Raw genomic sequence first — 22,407 nt, forward strand, 5'->3', positions numbered from 1 at the left:
ATGTTACTTTGATTAAAATTTCGCGATTCACAGCTGTATTTTTGGCATTTTTACGATAGCTGGGCAACAGTACAGCGCGTAGGCCTACTTGTTACCTCATATCATAATATAAATTACACAAAACGTTGTTGGTCTCCCATCTAGCAGCTTCCCACGATCGACTCAATGTTAGTGCTATGTGGTGGCGCTCGGGTAGCTGTTGTTGAATTGTTGTACACTAGACGTACGCTCCAGAGAGTGAGAAAAATATCATATTTTGAACAAAGTCGCTTTGTAGAGAGAAAAATTACATCACAGGCGATAGAGGAAACAAACATAAACACGAGCAGAAATAAAAAGAAGAATTTGAATGCAAAAGTCTACAGCACCCGGTATTCCCAAGCGGTCTCCCATCCAAGTACTAACCGGGCCCGACGTTGCTTAACTTCGGGGTTCGGACGAGAACCGGTGTATTCAACGTGGTATGGCCGTAGACATTTGAAGCACCGATTTTAGCTTACTTATAATAGCTTAGCGTTGGCTGTGTCAGAATGCCTGCTCACTTTTCTTTCAAACGTTCTATAATTGTAGCCAATTGTGCAACACTTTTTTCTTTTCATGAATCTTACAACTAACTTTATTCAAATTGTGCTGATGAGATTCTAGTCTTTTCATTTTTAGGAACTACACCAAATCACGGGTTGCACGTCCGGTTCGCGTAAGTTTACCAAATTCAGTGTCACAGTCACAAGGTAAACTGGTCGTCTTTTCAAATCTTGTGCGAAAACTTAAATGCAACCGATTTACTTGGTTCGAGCTATCTTCAGTAGATAGTAAACATAGGCTAGTGTAGTATAAAGAAATGAGGATCAAGGATGTCACCGGCCTCAAATAAAAATATGAGGATCAAGGATGTATAGGCTACTGGGCCTATAGAATCGCAGATGATAACATTGACTAAGAAATGAGGATCAAGGATGTGACTTGGCTCAAATCAAGTTTTGAAGATCAAGGATGTGGTCGCGATATAGTATAGAATTACAGGTGCTAAGTATAAAGAAATGAAGATCGAGGGTGTGACTTGGCTCAAATCAAGTTTTGAAGATCATTGATGAAACTGCCCTATAGTGTAGAATTGCAGATGCTAACATTGACTAGTGTAGTATAAAGAAATGAGGATCAAGGATGTGACTTGGCTCAAATAAGGTGTTGAAGATCAAGGATGTGACTTGCTCAAATGAAGTTTTGAAGATCATTGATGAAACTGCCCTATAGTGTAGAATTGCAGGTGCTAACATTGACTAGTGTAGTATAAAGAAATGAGGATCAAGGATGTGACTTGGCTCAAATAAGGTTTTGAAGATCAAGGATGTGACTTGCTCAAATGAAGTTTTGAAGATCAAGGATGTGACTGCGCTATAGTATAGAATTGCAGATGCTAACATTGACTAGTGTAGTATAAAGAAATGAGGATCAAGGATGTGACTTGGCTCAAATAAGGTTTTGAAGATCAAGGATGTGACTTGCTCCAATGAAGTTTTGAAGATCAAGGATGTGACTGCGCTATAGTATAGAATTGCAGATGCTAACATTGACTAGTGTAGTGTAAAGAAATGAGGATCAAGGATGCACATTCAGGATACACAAAACAATCACTCACGCACAAAATTTTAATTTAGGTAGGGAAATCGCTAAACAATACAAAATTTTTAAAAAGTATAAAAAATGCAACTCGTAACACCAAAACCCCTTTAACATAGGCCTACCCATATTGACACACAAACAAACAAAGAAACAAACACAACACGTTATTTTTTATTTTGCAGAAGCACGGATAACACAAATTCAGGTCAACATGCGATGTTTTGTTTGGTTCATTTTGCAGCCTGAATTGCATTGACTTCGTGTTGTCCAATACACGCATGTGAGCTCGCAACGTCAAGCGCGTCGACGCTAGGGCGCGGTTTGCGCGTGAAACAATGATATAGGTTTACGCGTACGCATTACACATGTGACACTGATACGCATTTCGCTTAACGACAATCAAAACAATCGCGTACAGCTGCTTCAGCTTGTCAACACGTGTTTTGAAACTTCTGCAATTTGTTCTGTTCAGTTGCATGCAAAACTGAGTTCTGATGATACTGAGGTTTGGCTGTCACCAAATTACGTATTTAATTTGCGAAAAGAAAATGTGTCTATCATTCTATTTTGTGAAAAGGTGGAATATCTACTTGCAAATGCCCGAGATGCGAATCACCTCTCTTGTCCGTGCTGCATGCTGTCGGTCTTCCTACCGCGCCGTAGACCTACTCCATAAAAGCAGTAAGTATCAGTATGATGGTTTGGTTTTAAATATTGATTATAATTGCAAATTATCATAAAGTTTCAGCTGCGAATATGTTACTTTGATTAAAATTTCGCGATTCACAGCTGTATTTTTTTGGCATTTTTACGATAGCTGGGCAACAGTACAGCGCGTAGGCCTACTTGTTACCTCATATCATAATATAAATTACACAAAAAGTTGTTGGTCTCCCATCTAGCAGCTTCCCACGATCGACTCAATGTTAGTGCTATGTGGTGGCGCTCGGGTAGCTGTTTTTGAATTGTTGTACACTAGACGTACGCTCCAGAGAGTGAGAAAAATATCATATTTTGAACAAAGTCGCTTTGTAGAGAGAAAATTACATCACAGGCGATAGAGGAAACAAACATAAACACGAGCAAAAATAAAAAAGAAGAATTTGAATGCAAAAGTCTACAGCACCCGGTATTCCCAAGCGGTCTCCCATCCAAGTACTAACCGGGCCCGACGTTGCTTAACTTCGGGGTTCGGACGAGAACCGGTGTATTCAACGTGGTATGGCCGTAGACATTTGAAGCACCGATTTTAGCTTACTTATAATAGCTTAGCGTTGGCTGTGTCAGAATGCCTGCTCACTTTTCTTTCAAACGTTCTATAATTGTAGCCAATTGTGCAACACTTTTTGCTCTTCATGAATCTTACAACTAACTTTATTCAAATTGTGCTGATGAGATTCTAGTCTTTTCATTTTTAGGAACTACACCAAATCACGGGTTGCACGTCCGGTTCGCGTAAGTTTACCAAATTCAGTGTCACAGTCACAAGGTAAACTGGTCGTCTTTTCAAATCTTGTGCGAAAACTTAAATGCAACCGATTTACTTGGTTCGAGCTATCTTCAGTAGATAGTAAACATAGGCTAGTGTAGTATAAAGAAATGAGGATCAAGGATGTCACCAGCCTCAAATAAAAATATGAGGATCAAGGATGTATAGGCTACTGGGCCTATAGAATCGCAGATGATAACATTGACTAAGAAATGAGGATCAAGGATGTGACTTGGCTCAAATCAAGTTTTGAAGATCAAGGATGTGGTCGCGATATAGTATAGAATTACAGGTGCTAAGTATAAAGAAATGAAGATCGAGGGTGTGACTTGGCTCAAATCAAGTTTTGAAGATCATTGATGAAACTGCCCTATAGTGTAGAATTGCAGGTGCTAACATTGACTAGTGTAGTATAAAGAAATGAGGATCAAGGATGTGACTTGGCTCAAATAAGGTTTTGAAGATCAAGGATGTGACTTGCTCAAATGAAGTTTTGAAGATCAAGGATGTGACTGCGCTATAGTATAGAATTGCAGATGCTAACATTGACTAGTGTAGTATAAAGAAATGAGGATCAAGGATGTGACTTGGCTCAAATAAGGTTTTGAAGATCAAGGATGTGACTTGCTCAAATGAAGTTTTGAAGATCAAGGATGTGACTGCGCTATAGTATAGAATTGCAGATGCTAACATTGACTAGTGTAGTGTAAAGAAATGAGGATCAAGGATGCACATTCAGGATACACAAAAACAATCACTCACGCACAAAATTTTAATTTAGGTAGGGAAATCGCTAAACAATACAAAATTTTTAAAAAGTATAAAAATGCAACTCGTAACACCAAAACCCCTTTAACATAGGCCTACCCATATTGACACACAAACAAACAAAGAAACAAACACAACACGTTATTTTTTATTTTGCAGAAGCACGGATAACACAAATTCAGGTCAACATGCGATGTTTTGTTTGGTTCATTTTGCAGCCTGAATTGCATTGACTTCGTGTTGTCCAATACACGCATGTGAGCTCGCAACGTCAAGCGCGTCGACGCTAGGGCGCGGTTTGCGCGTGAAACAATGATATAGGTTTACGCGTACGCATTACACATGTGACACTGATACGCATTTCGCTTAACGACAATCAAAACAATCGCGTACAGCTGCTTCAGCTTGTCAACACGTGTTTTGAAACTTCTGCAATTTGTTCTGTTCAGTTGCATGCAAAACTGAGTTCTGATGATACTGAGGTTTGGCTGTCACCAAATTACGTATTTAATTTGCGAAAAGAAAATGTGTCTATCATTCTATTTTGTGAAAAGGTGGAATATCTACTTGCAAATGCCCGAGATGCGAATCACCTCTCTTGTCCGTGCTGCATGCTGTCGGTCTTCCTACCGCGCCGTAGACCTACTCCATAAAAGCAGTAAGTATCAGTATGATGGTTTGGTTTTAAATATTGATTATAATTGCAAATTATCATAAAGTTTCAGCTGCGAATATGTTACTTTGATTAAAATTTCGCGATTCACAGCTGTATTTTTGGCATTTTTACGATAGCTGGGCAACAGTACAGCGCGTAGGCCTACTTGTTACCTCATATCATAATATAAATTACACAAAAGTTGTTGGTCTCCCCATCTAGCAGCTTCCCACGATCGACTCAATGTTAGTGCTATGTGGTGGCGCTCGGGTAGCTGTTTTTGAATTGTTGTACACTAGACGTACGCTCCAGAGAGTGAGAAAAATATCATATTTTGAACAAAGTCGCTTTGTAGAGAGAAAAATTACATCACAGGCGATAGAGGAAACAAACATAAACACGAGCAAAAATAAAAAGAAGAATTTGAATGCAAAAGTCTACAGCACCCGGTATTCCCAAGCGGTCTCCCATCCAAGTACTAACCGGGCCCGACGTTGCTTAACTTCGGGGTTCGGACGAGAACCGGTGTATTCAACGTGGTATGGCTGTAGACATTTGAAGCACCGATTTTAGCTTACTTATAATAGCTTAGCGTTGGCTGTGTCAGAATGCCTGCTCACTTTTCTTTCAAACGTTCTATAATTGTAGCCAATTGTGCAACACTTTTTGCTCTTCATGAATCTTACAACTAACTTTATTCAAATTGTGCTGATGAGATTCTAGTCTTTTCATTTTTAGGAACTACACCAAATCACGGGTTGCACGTCCGGTTCGCGTAAGTTTACCAAATTCAGTGTCACAGTCACAAGGTAAACTGGTAGTCTTTTCAAATCTTGTGCGAAAACTTAAATGCAACCGATTTACTTGGTTCGAGCTATCTTCAGTAGATAGTAAACATAGGCTAGTGTAGTATAAAGAAATGAGGATCAAGGATGTCACCGGCCTCAAATAAAAATATGAGGATCAAGGATGTATAGGCTACTGGGCCTATAGAATCGCAGATGATAACATTGACTAAGAAATGAGGATCAAGGATGTGACTTGGCTCAAATCAAGTTTTGAAGATCAAGGATGTGGTCGCGATATAGTATAGAATTACAGGTGCTAAGTATAAAGAAATGAAGATCGAGGGTGTGACTTGGCTCAAATCAAGTTTTGAAGATCATTGATGAAACTGCCCTATAGTGTAGAATTGCAGATGCTAACATTGACTAGTGTAGTATAAAGAAATGAGGATCAAGGATGTGACTTGGCTCAAATAAGGTGTTGAAGATCAAGGATGTGACTTGCTCAAATGAAGTTTTGAAGATCATTGATGAAACTGCCCTATAGTGTAGAATTGCAGGTGCTAACATTGACTAGTGTAGTATAAAGAAATGAGGATCAAGGATGTGACTTGGCTCAAATAAGGTTTTGAAGATCAAGGATGTGACTTGCTCAAATGAAGTTTTGAAGATCAAGGATGTGACTGCGCTATAGTATAGAATTGCAGATGCTAACATTGACTAGTGTAGTATAAAGAAATGAGGATCAAGGATGTGACTTGGCTCAAATAAGGTTTTGAAGATCAAAGATGTGACTTGCTCAAATGAAGTTTTGAAGATCAAGGATGTGACTGCGCTATAGTATAGAATTGCAGATGCTAACATTGACTAGTGTAGTGTAAAGAAATGAGGATCAAGGATGCACATTCAGGATACACAAAAACAATCACTCACGCACAAAATTTTAATTTAGGTAGGGAAATCGCTAAACAATACAAAATTTTTAAAAAGTATAAAAATGCAACTCGTAACACCAAAACCCCTTTAACATAGGCCTACCCATATTGACACACAAACAAACAAAGAAACAAACACAACACGTTATTTTTTATTTTGCAGAAGCACGGATAACACAAATTCAGGTCAACATGCGATGTTTTGTTTGGTTCATTTTGCAGCCTGAATTGCATTGACTTCGTGTTGTCCAATACACGCATGTGAGCTCGCAACGTCAAGCGCGTCGACGCTAGGGCGCGGTTTGCGCGTGAAACAATGATATAGGTTTACGCGTACGCATTACACATGTGACACTGATACGCATTTCGCTTAACGACAATCAAAACAATCGCGTACAGCTGCTTCAGCTTGTCAACACGTGTTTTGAAACTTCTGCAATTTGTTCTGTTCAGTTGCATGCAAAACTGAGTTCTGATGATACTGAGGTTTGGCTGTCACCAAATTACGTATTTAATTTGCGAAAAGAAAATGTGTCTATCATTCTATTTTGTGAAAAGGTGGAATATCTACTTGCAAATGCCCGAGATGCGAATCACCTCTCTTGTCCGTGCTGCATGCTGTCGGTCTTCCTACCGCGCCGTAGACCTACTCCATAAAAGCAGTAAGTATCAGTATGATGGTTTGGTTTTAAATATTGATTATAATTGCAAATTATCATAAAGTTTCAGCTGCGAATATGTTACTTTGATTAAAATTTCGCGATTCACAGCTGTATTTTTTGGCATTTTTTACGATAGCTGGGCAACAGTACAGCGCGTAGGCCTACTTGTTACCTCATATCATAATATAAATTACACAAAAAGTTGTTGGTCTCCCATCTAGCAGCTTCCCACGATCGACTCAATGTTAGTGCTATAATGTGGTGGCGCTCGGGTAGCTGTTTTGAATTGTTGTACACTAGACGTACGCTCCAGAGAGTGAGAAAAAATATCATATTTTGAACAAAGTCGCTTTGTAGAGAGAAAAATTACATCACAGGCGATAGAGGAAACAAACATAAACACGAGCAAAAAATAAAAAGAAGAATTTGAATGCAAAAGTCTACAGCACCCGGTATTCCCAAGCGGTCTCCCATCCAAGTACTAACCGGGCCCGACGTTGCTTAACTTCGGGGTTCGGACGAGAACCGGTGTATTCAACGTGGTATGGCCGTAGACATTTGAAGCACCGATTTTAGCTTACTTATAATAGCTTAGCGTTGGCTGTGTCAGAATGCCTGCTCACTTTTCTTTCAAACGTTCTATAATTGTAGCCAATTGTGCAACACTTTTTGCTCTTCATGAATCTTACAACTAACTTTATTCAAATTGTGCTGATGAGATTCTAGTCTTTTCATTTTTAGGAACTACACCAAATCACGGGTTGCACGTCCGGTTCGCGTAAGTTTACCAAATTCAGTGTCACAGTCACAAGGTAAACTGGTAGTCTTTTCAAATCTTGTGCGAAAACTTAAATGCAACCGATTTACTTGGTTCGAGCTATCTTCAGTAGATAGTAAACATAGGCTAGTGTAGTATAAAGAAATGAGGATCAAGGATGTCACCGGCCTCAAATAAAAATATGAGGATCAAGGATGTATAGGCTACTGGGCCTATAGAATCGCAGATGATAACATTGACTAAGAAATGAGGATCAAGGATGTGACTTGGCTCAAATCAAGTTTTGAAGATCAAGGATGTGGTCGCGATATAGTATAGAATTACAGGTGCTAAGTATAAAGAAATGAAGATCGAGGGTGTGACTTGGCTCAAATCAAGTTTTGAAGATCATTGATGAAACTGCCCTATAGTGTAGAATTGCAGATGCTAACATTGACTAGTGTAGTATAAAGAAATGAGGATCAAGGATGTGACTTGGCTCAAATAAGGTGTTGAAGATCAAGGATGTGACTTGCTCAAATGAAGTTTTGAAGATCATTGATGAAACTGCCCTATAGTGTAGAATTGCAGGTGCTAACATTGACTAGTGTAGTATAAAGAAATGAGGATCAAGGATGTGACTTGGCTCAAATAAGGTTTTGAAGATCAAGGATGTGACTTGCTCAAATGAAGTTTTGAAGATCAAGGATGTGACTGCGCTATAGTATAGAATTGCAGATGCTAACATTGACTAGTGTAGTATAAAGAAATGAGGATCAAGGATGTGACTTGGCTCAAATAAGGTTTTGAAGATCAAGGATGTGACTTGCTCAAATGAAGTTTTGAAGATCAAGGATGTGACTGCGCTATAGTATAGAATTGCAGATGCTAACATTGACTAGTGTAGTGTAAAGAAATGAGGATCAAGGATGCACATTCAGGATACACAAAAACAATCACTCACGCACAAAATTTTAATTTAGGTAGGGAAATCGCTAAACAATACAAAATTTTTAAAAAGTATCAAAAATGCAACTCGTAACACCAAAACCCCTTTAACATAGGCCTACCCATATTGACACACAAACAAACAAAGAAACAAACACAACACGTTATTTTTTATTTTGCAGAAGCACGGATAACACAAATTCAGGTCAACATGCGATGTTTTGTTTGGTTCATTTTGCAGCCTGAATTGCATTGACTTCGTGTTGTCCAATACACGCATGTGAGCTCGCAACGTCAAGCGCGTCGACGCTAGGGCGCGGTTTGCGCGTGAAACAATGATATAGGTTTACGCGTACGCATTACACATGTGACACTGATACGCATTTCGCTTAACGACAATCAAAACAATCGCGTACAGCTGCTTCAGCTTGTCAACACGTGTTTTGAAACTTCTGCAATTTGTTCTGTTCAGTTGCATGCAAAACTGAGTTCTGATGATACTGAGGTTTGGCTGTCACCAAATTACGTATTTAATTTGCGAAAAGAAAATGTGTCTATCATTCTATTTTGTGAAAAGGTGGAATATCTACTTGCAAATGCCCGAGATGCGAATCACCTCTCTTGTCCGTGCTGCATGCTGTCGGTCTTCCTACCGCGCCGTAGACCTACTCCATAAAAGCAGTAAGTATCAGTATGATGGTTTGGTTTTAAATATTGATTATAATTGCAAATTATCATAAAGTTTCAGCTGCGAATATGTTACTTTGATTAAAATTTCGCGATTCACAGCTGTATTTTTTTGGCATTTTTACGATAGCTGGGCAACAGTACAGCGCGTAGGCCTACTTGTTACCTCATATCATAATATAAATTACACAAAAAGTTGTTGGTCTCCCATCTAGCAGCTTCCCACGATCGACTCAATGTTAGTGCTATGTGGTGGCGCTCGGGTAGCTGTTTTTGAATTGTTGTACACTAGACGTACGCTCCAGAGAGAAAAAAAAAAATATCATATTTTGAACAAAGTCGCTTTGTAGAGAGAAAAATTACATCACAGGCGATAGAGGAAACAAACATAAACACGAGCAAAAAAAAAAAAAGAAGAATTTGAATGCAAAAGTCTACAGCACCCGGTATTCCCAAGCGGTCTCCCATCCAAGTATTAACCGGGCCCGACGTTGCTTAACTTCGGGGTTCGGACGAGAACCGGTGTATTCAACGTGGTATGGCTGTAGACATTTGAAGCACCGATTTTAGCTTACTTATAATAGCTTAGCGTTGGCTGTGTCAGAATGCCTGCTCACTTTTCTTTCAAACGTTCTATAATTGTAGCCAATTGTGCAACACTTTTTGCTCTTCATGAATCTTACAACTAACTTTATTCAAATTGTGCTGATGAGATTCTAGTCTTTTCATTTTAGGAACTACACCAAATCACGGGTTGCACGTCCGGTTCGCGTAAGTTTACCAAATTCAGTGTCACAGTCACAAGGTAAACTGGTAGTCTTTTCAAATCTTGTGCGAAAACTTAAATGCAACCGATTTACTTGGTTCGAGCTATCTTCAGTAGATAGTAAACATAGGCTAGTGTAGTATAAAGAAATGAGGATCAAGGATGTCACCGGCCTCAAATAAAAATATGAGGATCAAGGATGTATAGGCTACTGGGCCTATAGAATCGCAGATGATAACATTGACTAAGAAATGAGGATCAAGGATGTGACTTGGCTCAAATCAAGTTTTGAAGATCAAGGATGTGGTCGCGATATAGTATAGAATTACAGGTGCTAAGTATAAAGAAATGAAGATCGAGGGTGTGACTTGGCTCAAATCAAGTTTTGAAGATCATTGATGAAACTGCCCTATAGTGTAGAATTGCAGATGCTAACATTGACTAGTGTAGTATAAAGAAATGAGGATCAAGGATGTGACTTGGCTCAAATAAGGTGTTGAAGATCAAGGATGTGACTTGCTCAAATGAAGTTTTGAAGATCATTGATGAAACTGCCCTATAGTGTAGAATTGCAGGTGCTAACATTGACTAGTGTAGTATAAAGAAATGAGGATCAAGGATGTGACTTGGCTCAAATAAGGTTTTGAAGATCAAGGATGTGACTTGCTCAAATGAAGTTTTGAAGATCAAGGATGTGACTGCGCTATAGTATAGAATTGCAGATGCTAACATTGACTAGTGTAGTATAAAGAAATGAGGATCAAGGATGTGACTTGGCTCAAATAAGGTTTTGAAGATCAAGGATGTGACTTGCTCAAATGAAGTTTTGAAGATCAAGGATGTGACTGCGCTATAGTATAGAATTGCAGATGCTAACATTGACTAGTGTAGTGTAAAGAAATGAGGATCAAGGATGCACATTCAGGATACACAAAAACAATCACTCACGCACAAAATTTTAATTTAGGTAGGGAAATCGCTAAACAATACAAAATTTTAAATATAAAAAATGCAACTCGTAACACCAAAACCCCTTTAACATAGGCCTACCCATATTGACACACAAACAAACAAAGAAACAAACACAACACGTTATTTTTATTTTGCAGAAGCACGGATAACACAAATTCAGGTCAACATGCGATGTTTTGTTTGGTTCATTTTGCAGCCTGAATTGCATTGACTTCGTGTTGTCCAATACACGCATGTGAGCTCGCAACGTCAAGCGCGTCGACGCTAGGGCGCGGTTTGCGCGTGAAACAATGATATAGGTTTACGCGTACGCATTACACATGTGACACTGATACGCATTTCGCTTAACGACAATCAAAACAATCGCGTACAGCTGCTTCAGCTTGTCAACACGTGTTTTGAAACTTCTGCAATTTGTTCTGTTCAGTTGCATGCAAAACTGAGTTCTGATGATACTGAGGTTTGGCTGTCACCAAATTACGTATTTAATTTGCGAAAAGAAAATGTGTCTATCATTCTATTTTGTGAAAAGGTGGAATATCTACTTGCAAATGCCTGAGATGCGAATCACCTCTCTTGTCCGTGCTGCATGCTGTCGGTCTTCCTACCGCGCCGTAGACCTACTCCATAAAAGCAGTAAGTATCAGTATGATGGTTTGGTTTTAAATATTGATTATAATTGCAAATTATCATAAAGTTTCAGCTGCGAATATGTTACTTTGATTAAAATTTCGCGATTCACAGCTGTATTTTTTTTTTTTTTTTTCTATAGCTGGGCAACAGTACAGCGCGTAGGCTATTTTTGTTACCTCATATCATAATATAAATTACACAAAAGTTGTTGGTCTCCCATCTAGCAGCTTCCCACGATCGACTCAATGTTAGTGCTATAATGTGGTGGCGCTCGGGTAGCTGTTTTTGAATTGTTGTACACTAGACGTACGCTCCAGAGAGTGAGAAAAAATATCATATTTTGAACAAAGTCGCTTTGTAGAGAGAAAAATTACATCACAGGCGATAGAGGAAACAAACATAAACACGAGCAAAAATAAAAAAGAAGAATTTGAATGCAAAAGTCTACAGCACCCGGTATTCCCAAGCGGTCTCCCATCCAAGTACTAACCGGGCCCGACGTTGCTTAACTTCGGGGTTCGGACGAGAACCGGTGTATTCAACGTGGTATGGCCGTAGACATTTGAAGCACCGATTTTAGCTTACTTATAATAGCTTAGCGTTGGCTGTGTCAGAATGCCTGCTCACTTTTCTTTCAAACGTTCTATAATTGTAGCCAATTGTGCAACACTTTTTGCTCTTCATGAATCTTACAACTAACTTTATTCAAATTGTGCTGATGAGATTCTAGTCTTTTCATTTTAGGAACTACACCAAATCACGGGTTGCACGTCCGGTTCGCGTAAGTTTACCAAATTCAGTGTCACAGTCACAAGGTAAACTGGTAGTCTTTTCAAATCTTGTGCGAAAACTTAAATGCAACCGATTTACTTGGTTCGAGCTATCTTCAGTAGATAGTAAACATAGGCTAGTGTAGTATAAAGAAATGAGGATCAAGGATGTCACCGGCCTCAAATAAAAATATGAGGATCAAGGATGTATAGGCTACTGGGCCTATAGAATCGCAGATGATAACATTGACTAAGAAATGAGGATCAAGGATGTGACTTGGCTCAAATCAAGTTTTGAAGATCAAGGATGTGGTCGCGATATAGTATAGAATTACAGGTGCTAAGTATAAAGAAATGAAGATCGAGGGTGTGACTTGGCTCAAATCAAGTTTTGAAGATCATTGATGAAACTGCCCTATAGTGTAGAATTGCAGATGCTAACATTGACTAGTGTAGTATAAAGAAATGAGGATCAAGGATGTGACTTGGCTCAAATAAGGTGTTGAAGATCAAGGATGTGACTTGCTCAAATGAAGTTTTGAAGATCATTGATGAAACTGCCCTATAGTGTAGAATTGCAGGTGCTAACATTGACTAGTGTAGTATAAAGAAATGAGGATCAAGGATGTGACTTGGCTCAAATAAGGTTTTGAAGATCAAGGATGTGACTTGCTCAAATGAAGTTTTGAAGATCAAGGATGTGACTGCGCTATAGTATAGAATTGCAGATGCTAACATTGACTAGTGTAGTATAAAGAAATGAGGATCAAGGATGTGACTTGGCTCAAATAAGGTTTTGAAGATCAAGGATGTGACTTGCTCAAATGAAGTTTTGAAGATCAAGGATGTGACTGCGCTATAGTATAGAATTGCAGATGCTAACATTGACTAGTGTAGTGTAAAGAAATGAGGATCAAGGATGCACATTCAGGATACACAAAAACAATCACTCACGCACAAAATTTTAATTTAGGTAGGGAAATCGCTAAACAATACAAAATTTTTAAAAAGTATAAAAAATGCAACTCGTAACACCAAAACCCCTTTAACATAGGCCTACCCATATTGACACACAAACAAACAAAGAAACAAACACAACACGTTATTTTTTTTATTTTGCAGAAGCACGGATAACACAAATTCAGGTCAACATGCGATGTTTTGTTTGGTTCATTTTGCAGCCTGAATTGCATTGACTTCGTGTTGTCCAATACACGCATGTGAGCTCGCAACGTCAAGCGCGTCGACGCTAGGGCGCGGTTTGCGCGTGAAACAATGATATAGGTTTACGCGTACGCATTACACATGTGACACTGATACGCATTTCGCTTAACGACAATCAAAACAATCGCGTACAGCTGCTTCAGCTTGTCAACACGTGTTTTGAAACTTCTGCAATTTGTTCTGTTCAGTTGCATGCAAAACTGAGTTCTGATGATACTGAGGTTTGGCTGTCACCAAATTACGTATTTAATTTGCGAAAAGAAAATGTGTCTATCATTCTATTTTGTGAAAAGGTGGAATATCTACTTGCAAATGCCCGAGATGCGAATCACCTCTCTTGTCCGTGCTGCATGCTGTCGGTCTTCCTACCGCGCCGTAGACCTACTCCATAAAAGCAGTAAGTATCAGTATGATGGTTTGGTTTTAAATATTGATTATAATTGCAAATTATCATAAAGTTTCAGCTGCGAATATGTTACTTTGATTAAAATTTCGCGATTCACAGCTGTATTTTTGGCATTTTTACGATAGCTGGGCAACAGTACAGCGCGTAGGCCTACTTGTTACCTCATATCATAATATAAATTACACAAAAAGTTGTTGGTCTCCCATCTAGCAGCTTCCCACGATCGACTCAATGTTAGTGCTATGTGGTGGCGCTCGGGTAGCTGTTTTTGAATTGTTGTACACTAGACGTACGCTCCAGAGAGTGAGAAAAATATCATATTTTGAACAAAGTCGCTTTGTAGAGAGAAAAATTACATCACAGGCGATAGAGGAAACAAACATAAACACGAGCAAAAATAAAAAAGAAGAATTTGAATGCAAAAGTCTACAGCACCCGGTATTCCCAAGCGGTCTCCCATCCAAGTACTAACCGGGCCCGACGTTGCTTAACTTCGGGGTTCGGACGAGAACCGGTGTATTCAACGTGGTATGGCCGTAGACATTTGAAGCACCGATTTTAGCTTACTTATAATAGCTTAGCGTTGGCTGTGTCAGAATGCCTGCTCACTTTTCTTTCAAACGTTCTATAATTGTAGCCAATTGTGCAACACTTTTTGCTCTTCATGAATCTTACAACTAACTTTATTCAAATTGTGCTGATGAGATTCTAGTCTTTTCATTTTTAGGAACTACACCAAATCACGGGTTGCACGTCCGGTTCGCGTAAGTTTACCAAATTCAGTGTCACAGTCACAAGGTAAACTGGTAGTCTTTTCAAATCTTGTGCGAAAACTTAAATGCAACCGATTTACTTGGTTCGAGCTATCTTCAGTAGATAGTAAACATAGGCTAGTGTAGTATAAAGAAATGAGGATCAAGGATGTCACCGGCCTCAAATAAAAATATGAGGATCAAGGATGTATAGGCTACTGGGCCTATAGAATCGCAGATGATAACATTGACTAAGAAATGAGGATCAAGGATGTGACTTGGCTCAAATCAAGTTTTGAAGATCAAGGATGTGGTCGCGATATAGTATAGAATTACAGGTGCTAAGTATAAAGAAATGAAGATCGAGGGTGTGACTTGGCTCAAATCAAGTTTTGAAGATCATTGATGAAACTGCCCTATAGTGTAGAATTGCAGATGCTAACATTGACTAGTGTAGTATAAAGAAATGAGGATCAAGGATGTGACTTGGCTCAAATAAGGTGTTGAAGATCAAGGATGTGACTTGCTCAAATGAAGTTTTGAAGATCATTGATGAAACTGCCCTATAGTGTAGAATTGCAGGTGCTAACATTGACTAGTGTAGTATAAAGAAATGAGGATCAAGGATGTGACTTGGCTCAAATAAGGTTTTGAAGATCAAGGATGTGACTTGCTCAAATGAAGTTTTGAAGATCAAGGATGTGACTGCGCTATAGTATAGAATTGCAGATGCTAACATTGACTAGTGTAGTATAAAGAAATGAGGATCAAGGATGTGACTTGGCTCAAATAAGGTTTTGAAGATCAAGGATGTGACTTGCTCAAATGAAGTTTTGAAGATCAAGGATGTGACTGCGCTATAGTATAGAATTGCAGATGCTAACATTGACTAGTGTAGTGTAAAGAAATGAGGATCAAGGATGCACATTCAGGATACACAAAAACAATCACTCACGCACAAAATTTTAATTTAGGTAGGGAAATCGCTAAACAATACAAAATTTTTAAAAAGTATAAAAAATGCAACTCGTAACACCAAAACCCCTTTAACATAGGCCTACCCATATTGACACACAAACAAACAAATAAAACAAACACAACACGTTATTTTTTATTTTGCAGAAGCACGGATAACACAAATTCAGGTCAACATGCGATGTTTTGTTTGGTTCATTTTGCAGCCTGAATTGCATTGACTTCGTGTTGTCCAATACACGCATGTGAGCTCGCAACGTCAAGCGCGTCGACGCTAGGGCGCGGTTTGCGCGTGAAACAATGATATAGGTTTACGCGTACGCATTACACATGTGACACTGATACGCATTTCGCTTAACGACAATCAAAACAATCGCGTACAGCTGCTTCAGCTTGTCAACACGTGTTTTGAAACTTCTGCAATTTGTTCTGTTCAGTTGCATGCAAAACTGAGTTCTGATGATACTGAGGTTTGGCTGTCACCAAATTACGTATTTAATTTGCGAAAAGAAAATGTGTCTATCATTCTATTTTGTGAAAAGGTGGAATATCTACTTGCAAATGCCCGAGATGCGAATCACCTCTCTTGTCCGTCTTGTCCGTGCTGCATGCTGTCGGTCTTCCTACCGCGCCGTAGACCTACTCCATAAAAGCAGTAAGTATCAGTATGATGGTTTGGTTTTAAATATTGATTATAATTGCAAATTATCATAAAGTTTCAGCTGCGAATATGTTACTTTGATTAAAATTTCGCGATTCACAGCTGTATTTTTTTTTTTTTTTTTCGATAGCTGGGCAACAGTACAGCGCGTAGGCCTACTTGTTACCTCATATCATAATATAAATTACACAAAAAGTTGTTGGTCTCCCATCTAGCAGCTTCCCACGATCGACTCAATGTTAGTGCTATGTGGTGGCGCTCGGGTAGCTGTTTTTGAATTGTTGTACACTAGACGTACGCTCCAGAGAGTGAGAAAAAATATCATATTTTGAACAAAGTCGCTTTGTAGAGAGAAAAATTACATCACAGGCGATAGAGGAAACAAACATAAACACGAGCAAAAATAAAAAAGAAGAATTTGAATGCAAAAGTCTACAGCACCCGGTATTCCCAAGCGGTCTCCCATCCAAGTACTAACCGGGCCCGACGTTGCTTAACTTCGGGGTTCGGACGAGAACCGGTGTATTCAACGTGGTATGGCCGTAGACATTTGAAGCACCGATTTTAGCTTACTTATAATAGCTTAGCGTTGGCTGTGTCAGAATGCCTGCTCACTTTTCTTTCAAACGTTCTATAATTGTAGCCAATTGTGCAACACTTTTTGCTCTTCATGAATCTTACAACTAACTTTATTCAAATTGTGCTGATGAGATTCTAGTCTTTTCATTTTTAGGAACTACACCAAATCACGGGTTGCACGTCCGGTTCGCGTAAGTTTACCAAATTCAGTGTCACAGTCACAAGGTAAACTGGTAGTCTTTTCAAATCTTGTGCGAAAACTTAAATGCAACCGATTTACTTGGTTCGAGCTATCTTCAGTAGATAGTAAACATAGGCTAGTGTAGTATAAAGAAATGAGGATCAAGGATGTCACCGGCCTCAAATAAAAATATGAGGATCAAGGATGTATAGGCTACTGGGCCTATAGAATCGCAGATGATAACATTGACTAAGAAATGAGGATCAAGGATGTGACTTGGCTCAAATCAAGTTTTGAAGATCAAGGATGTGGTCGCGATATAGTATAGAATTACAGGTGCTAAGTATAAAGAAATGAAGATCGAGGGTGTGACTTGGCTCAAATCAAGTTTTGAAGATCATTGATGAAACTGCCCTATAGTGTAGAATTGCAGATGCTAACATTGACTAGTGTAGTATAAAGAAATGAGGATCAAGGATGTGACTTGGCTCAAATAAGGTGTTGAAGATCAAGGATGTGACTTGCTCAAATGAAGTTTTGAAGATCATTGATGAAACTGCCCTATAGTGTAGAATTGCAGGTGCTAACATTGACTAGTGTAGTATAAAGAAATGAGGATCAAGGATGTGACTTGGCTCAAATAAGGTTTTGAAGATCAAGGATGTGACTTGCTCAAATGAAGTTTTGAAGATCAAGGATGTGACTGCGCTATAGTATAGAATTGCAGATGCTAACATTGACTAGTGTAGTATAAAGAAATGAGGATCAAGGATGTGACTTGGCTCAAATAAGGTTTTGAAGATCAAGGATGTGACTTGCTCAAATGAAGTTTTGAAGATCAAGGATGTGACTGCGCTATAGTATAGAATTGCAGATGCTAACATTGACTAGTGTAGTGTAAAGAAATGAGGATCAAGGATGCACATTCAGGATACACAAAAAAACAATCACTCACGCACAAAATTTTAATTTAGGTAGGGAAATCGCTAAACAATACAAAATTTTTAAAAAGTATAAAAATGCAACTCGTAACACCAAAACCCTTTAACATAGGCCTACCCATATTGACACACAAACAAACAAAGAAACAAACACAACACGTTATTTTTTATTTTGCAGAAGCACGGATAACACAAATTCAGGTCAACATGCGATGTTTTGTTTGGTTCATTTTGCAGCCTGAATTGCATTGACTTCGTGTTGTCCAATACACGCATGTGAGCTCGCAACGTCAAGCGCGTCGACGCTAGGGCGCGGTTTGCGCGTGAAACAATGATATAGGTTTACGCGTACGCATTACACATGTGACACTGATACGCATTTCGCTTAACGACAATCAAAACAATCGCGTACAGCTGCTTCAGCTTGTCAACACGTGTTTTGAAACTTCTGCAATTTGTTCTGTTCAGTTGCATGCAAAACTGAGTTCTGATGATACTGAGGTTTGGCTGTCACCAAATTACGTATTTAATTTGCGAAAAGAAAATGTGTCTATCATTCTATTTTGTGAAAAGGTGGAATATCTACTTGCAAATGCCCGAGATGCGAATCACCTCTCTTGTCCGTGCTGCATGCTGTCGGTCTTCCTACCGCGCCGTAGACCTACTCCATAAAAGCAGTAAGTATCAGTATGATGGTTTGGTTTTAAATATTGATTATAATTGCAAATTATCATAAAGTTTCAGCTGCGAATATGTTACTTTGATTAAAATTTCGCGATTCACAGCTGTATTTTTGGCATTTTTACGATAGCTGGGCAACAGTACAGCGCGTAGGCCTACTATACAAACAGATTGTTGGTCTCCCATCTAGCAGCTTCCCACGATCGACTCAATGTTAGTGCTATGTGGTGGCGCTCGGGTAGCTGTTTTTGAATTGTTGTACACTAGACGTACGCTCCAGAGAGTGAGAAAAAATATCATATTTTGAACAAAGTCGCTTTGTAGAGAGAAAAATTACATCACAGGCGATAGAGGAAACAAACATAAACACGAGCAAAAATAAAAAAGAAGAATTTGAATGCAAAAGTCTACAGCACCCGGTATTCCCAAGCGGTCTCCCATCCAAGTACTAACCGGGCCCGACGTTGCTTAACTTCGGGGTTCGGACGAGAACCGGTGTATTCAACGTGGTATGGCCGTAGACATTTGAAGCACCGATTTTAGCTTACTTATAATAGCTTAGCGTTGGCTGTGTCAGAATGCCTGCTCACTTTTCTTTCAAACGTTTTATAATTGTAGCCAATTGTGCAACACTTTTTGCTCTTCATGAATCTTACAACTAACTTTATTCAAATTGTGCTGATGAGATTCTAGTCTTTTCATTTTTAGGAACTACACCAAATCACGGGTTGCACGTCCGGTTCGCGTAAGTTTACCAAATTCAGTGTCACAGTCACAAGGTAAACTGGTAGTCTTTTCAAATCTTGTGCGAAAACTTAAATGCAACCGATTTACTTGGTTCGAGCTATCTTCAGTAGATAGTAAACATAGGCTAGTGTAGTATAAAGAAATGAGGATCAAGGATGTCACCGGCCTCAAATAAAAATATGAGGATCAAGGATGTATAGGCTACTGGGCCTATAGAATCGCAGATGATAACATTGACTAAGAAATGAGGATCAAGGATGTGACTTGGCTCAAATCAAGTTTTGAAGATCAAGGATGTGGTCGCGATATAGTATAGAATTACAGGTGCTAAGTATAAAAGAAATGAAGATCGAGGGTGTGACTTGGCTCAAATCAAGTTTTGAAGATCATTGATGAAACTGCCCTATAGTGTAGAATTGCAGATGCTAACATTGACTAGTGTAGTATAAAGAAATGAGGATCAAGGATGTGACTTGGCTCAAATAAGGTGTTGAAGATCAAGGATGTGACTTGCTCAAATGAAATTTTGAAGATCATTGATGAAACTGCCCTATAGTGTAGAATTGCAGGTGCTAACATTGACTAGTGTAGTATAAAGAAATGAGGATCAAGGATGTGACTTGGCTCAAATAAGGTTTTGAAGATCAAGGATGTGACTTGCTCAAATGAAGTTTTGAAGATCAAGGATGTGACTGCGCTATAGTATAGAATTGCAGATGCTAACATTGACTAGTGTAGTATAAAGAAATGAGGATCAAGGATGTGACTTGGCTCAAATAAGGTTTTGAAGATCAAGGATGTGACTTGCTCAAATGAAGTTTTGAAGATCAAGGATGTGACTGCGCTATAGTATAGAATTGCAGATGCTAACATTGACTAGTGTAGTGTAAAGAAATGAGGATCAAGGATGCACATTCAGGATACACAAAAACAATCACTCACGCACAAAATTTTAATTTAGGTAGGGAAATCGCTAAACAATACAAAATTTTTAAAAAGTATAAAAAATGCAACTCGTAACACCAAAACCCCTTTAACATAGGCCTACCCATATTGACACACAAACAAACAAAGAAACAAACACAACACGTTATTTTTTATTTTGCAGAAGCACGGATAACACAAATTCAGGTCAACATGCGATGTTTTGTTTGGTTCATTTTGCAGCCTGAATTGCATTGACTTCGTGTTGTCCAATACACGCATGTGAGCTCGCAACGTCAAGCGCGTCGACGCTAGGGCGCGGTTTGCGCGTGAAACAATGATATAGGTTTACGCGTACGCATTACACATGTGACACTGATACGCATTTCGCTTAACGACAATCAAAACAATAATCGCGTACAGCTGCTTCAGCTTGTCAACACGTGTTTTGAAACTTCTGCAATTTGTTCTGTTCAGTTGCATGCAAAACTGAGTTCTGATGATACTGAGGTTTGGCTGTCACCAAATTACGTATTTAATTTGCGAAAAGAAAATGTGTCTATCATTCTATTTTGTGAAAAGGTGGAATATCTACTTGCAAATGCCCGAGATGCGAATCACCTCTCTTGTCCGTGCTGCATGCTGTCGGTCTTCCTACCGCGCCGTAGACCTACTCCATAAAAGCAGTAAGTATCAGTATGATGGTTTGGTTTTAAATATTGATTATAATTGCAAATTATCATAAAGTTTCAGCTGCGAATATGTTACTTTGATTAAAATTTCGCGATTCACAGCTGTATTTTTTGGCATTTTTACGATAGCTGGGCAACAGTACAGCGCGTAGGCCTACTTGTTACCTCATATCATAATATAAATTACACAAAAAGTTGTTGGTCTCCCATCTAGCAGCTTCCCACGATCGACTCAATGTTAGTGCTATAATGTGGTGGCGCTCGGGTAGCTGTTTTTGAATTGTTGTACACTAGACGTACGCTCCAGAGAGTGAGAAAAAATATCATATTTTGAACAAAGTCGCTTTGTAGAGAGAAAAATTACATCACAGGCGATAGAGGAAACAAACATAAACACGAGCAAAAAAAAAAAAGAAGAATTTGAATGCAAAAGTCTACAGCACCCGGTATTCCCAAGCGGTCTCCCATCCAAGTACTAACCGGGCCCGACGTTGCTTAACTTCGGGGTTCGGACGAGAACCGGTGTATTCAACGTGGTATGGCCGTAGACATTTGAAGCACCGATTTTAGCTTACTTATAATAGCTTAGCGTTGGCTGTGTCAGAATGCCTGCTCACTTTTCTTTCAAACGTTCTATAATTGTAGCCAATTGTGCAACACTTTTTTCTCTTCATGAATCTTACAACTAACTTTATTCAAATTGTGCTGATGAGATTCTAGTCTTTTCATTTTTAGGAACTACACCAAATCACGGGTTGCACGTCCGGTTCGCGTAAGTTTACCAAATTCAGTGTCACAGTCACAAGGTAAACTGGTAGTCTTTTCAAATCTTGTGCGAAAACTTAAATGCAACCGATTTACTTGGTTCGAGCTATCTTCAGTAGATAGTAAACATAGGCTAGTGTAGTATAAAGAAATGAGGATCAAGGATGTCACCGGCCTCAAATAAAAATATGAGGATCAAGGATGTATAGGCTACTGGGCCTATAGAATCGCAGATGATAACATTGACTAAGAAATGAGGATCAAGGATGTGACTTGGCTCAAATCAAGTTTTGAAGATCAAGGATGTGGTCGCGATATAGTATAGAATTACAGGTGCTAAGTATAAAGAAATGAAGATCGAGGGTGTGACTTGGCTCAAATCAAGTTTTGAAGATCATTGATGAAACTGCCCTATAGTGTAGAATTGCA

General features: G+C 38.9%; 10 non-coding genes across 10 annotated transcripts; all 10 read right to left on the minus strand.

Annotated features, from left to right (window-relative positions):
• Positions 1–356: 356 nt before the first annotated feature.
• LOC140149327 (5S ribosomal RNA) lies at positions 357–475 on the minus strand. The gene has a single exon (XR_011858578.1). It is a non-coding gene; the product is annotated as a 5S ribosomal RNA (ribosomal RNA).
• A 2,262-nt stretch (positions 476–2,737) lies between these two features.
• On the minus strand, positions 2,738–2,856 carry LOC140149426 (5S ribosomal RNA). The gene has a single exon (XR_011858660.1). It is a non-coding gene; the product is annotated as a 5S ribosomal RNA (ribosomal RNA).
• Positions 2,857–4,969: 2,113 nt separating this feature from the next.
• On the minus strand, positions 4,970–5,088 carry LOC140149428 (5S ribosomal RNA). The gene has a single exon (XR_011858662.1). It is a non-coding gene; the product is annotated as a 5S ribosomal RNA (ribosomal RNA).
• A 2,266-nt stretch (positions 5,089–7,354) lies between these two features.
• LOC140149433 (5S ribosomal RNA) lies at positions 7,355–7,473 on the minus strand. The gene has a single exon (XR_011858667.1). It is a non-coding gene; the product is annotated as a 5S ribosomal RNA (ribosomal RNA).
• A 2,267-nt stretch (positions 7,474–9,740) lies between these two features.
• LOC140149431 (5S ribosomal RNA) lies at positions 9,741–9,859 on the minus strand. Its single transcript, XR_011858665.1, has one exon. It is a non-coding gene; the product is annotated as a 5S ribosomal RNA (ribosomal RNA).
• Positions 9,860–12,121: 2,262 nt separating this feature from the next.
• On the minus strand, positions 12,122–12,240 carry LOC140149440 (5S ribosomal RNA). Its single transcript, XR_011858674.1, has one exon. It is a non-coding gene; the product is annotated as a 5S ribosomal RNA (ribosomal RNA).
• A 2,263-nt stretch (positions 12,241–14,503) lies between these two features.
• On the minus strand, positions 14,504–14,622 carry LOC140149452 (5S ribosomal RNA). The gene has a single exon (XR_011858684.1). It is a non-coding gene; the product is annotated as a 5S ribosomal RNA (ribosomal RNA).
• A 2,275-nt stretch (positions 14,623–16,897) lies between these two features.
• LOC140149334 (5S ribosomal RNA) lies at positions 16,898–17,016 on the minus strand. The gene has a single exon (XR_011858584.1). It is a non-coding gene; the product is annotated as a 5S ribosomal RNA (ribosomal RNA).
• Positions 17,017–19,254: 2,238 nt separating this feature from the next.
• Positions 19,255–19,373, minus strand: LOC140149345 (5S ribosomal RNA). The gene has a single exon (XR_011858595.1). It is a non-coding gene; the product is annotated as a 5S ribosomal RNA (ribosomal RNA).
• Positions 19,374–21,644: 2,271 nt separating this feature from the next.
• LOC140149357 (5S ribosomal RNA) lies at positions 21,645–21,763 on the minus strand. The gene has a single exon (XR_011858606.1). It is a non-coding gene; the product is annotated as a 5S ribosomal RNA (ribosomal RNA).
• Between the last annotated feature and the right edge of the window lie 644 nt (positions 21,764–22,407).

Source organism: Amphiura filiformis, chromosome 3 (assembly GCF_039555335.1).
Source record: "Amphiura filiformis chromosome 3, Afil_fr2py, whole genome shotgun sequence".
NCBI lineage: Eukaryota > Metazoa > Echinodermata > Ophiuroidea > Amphilepidida > Amphiuridae > Amphiura > Amphiura filiformis.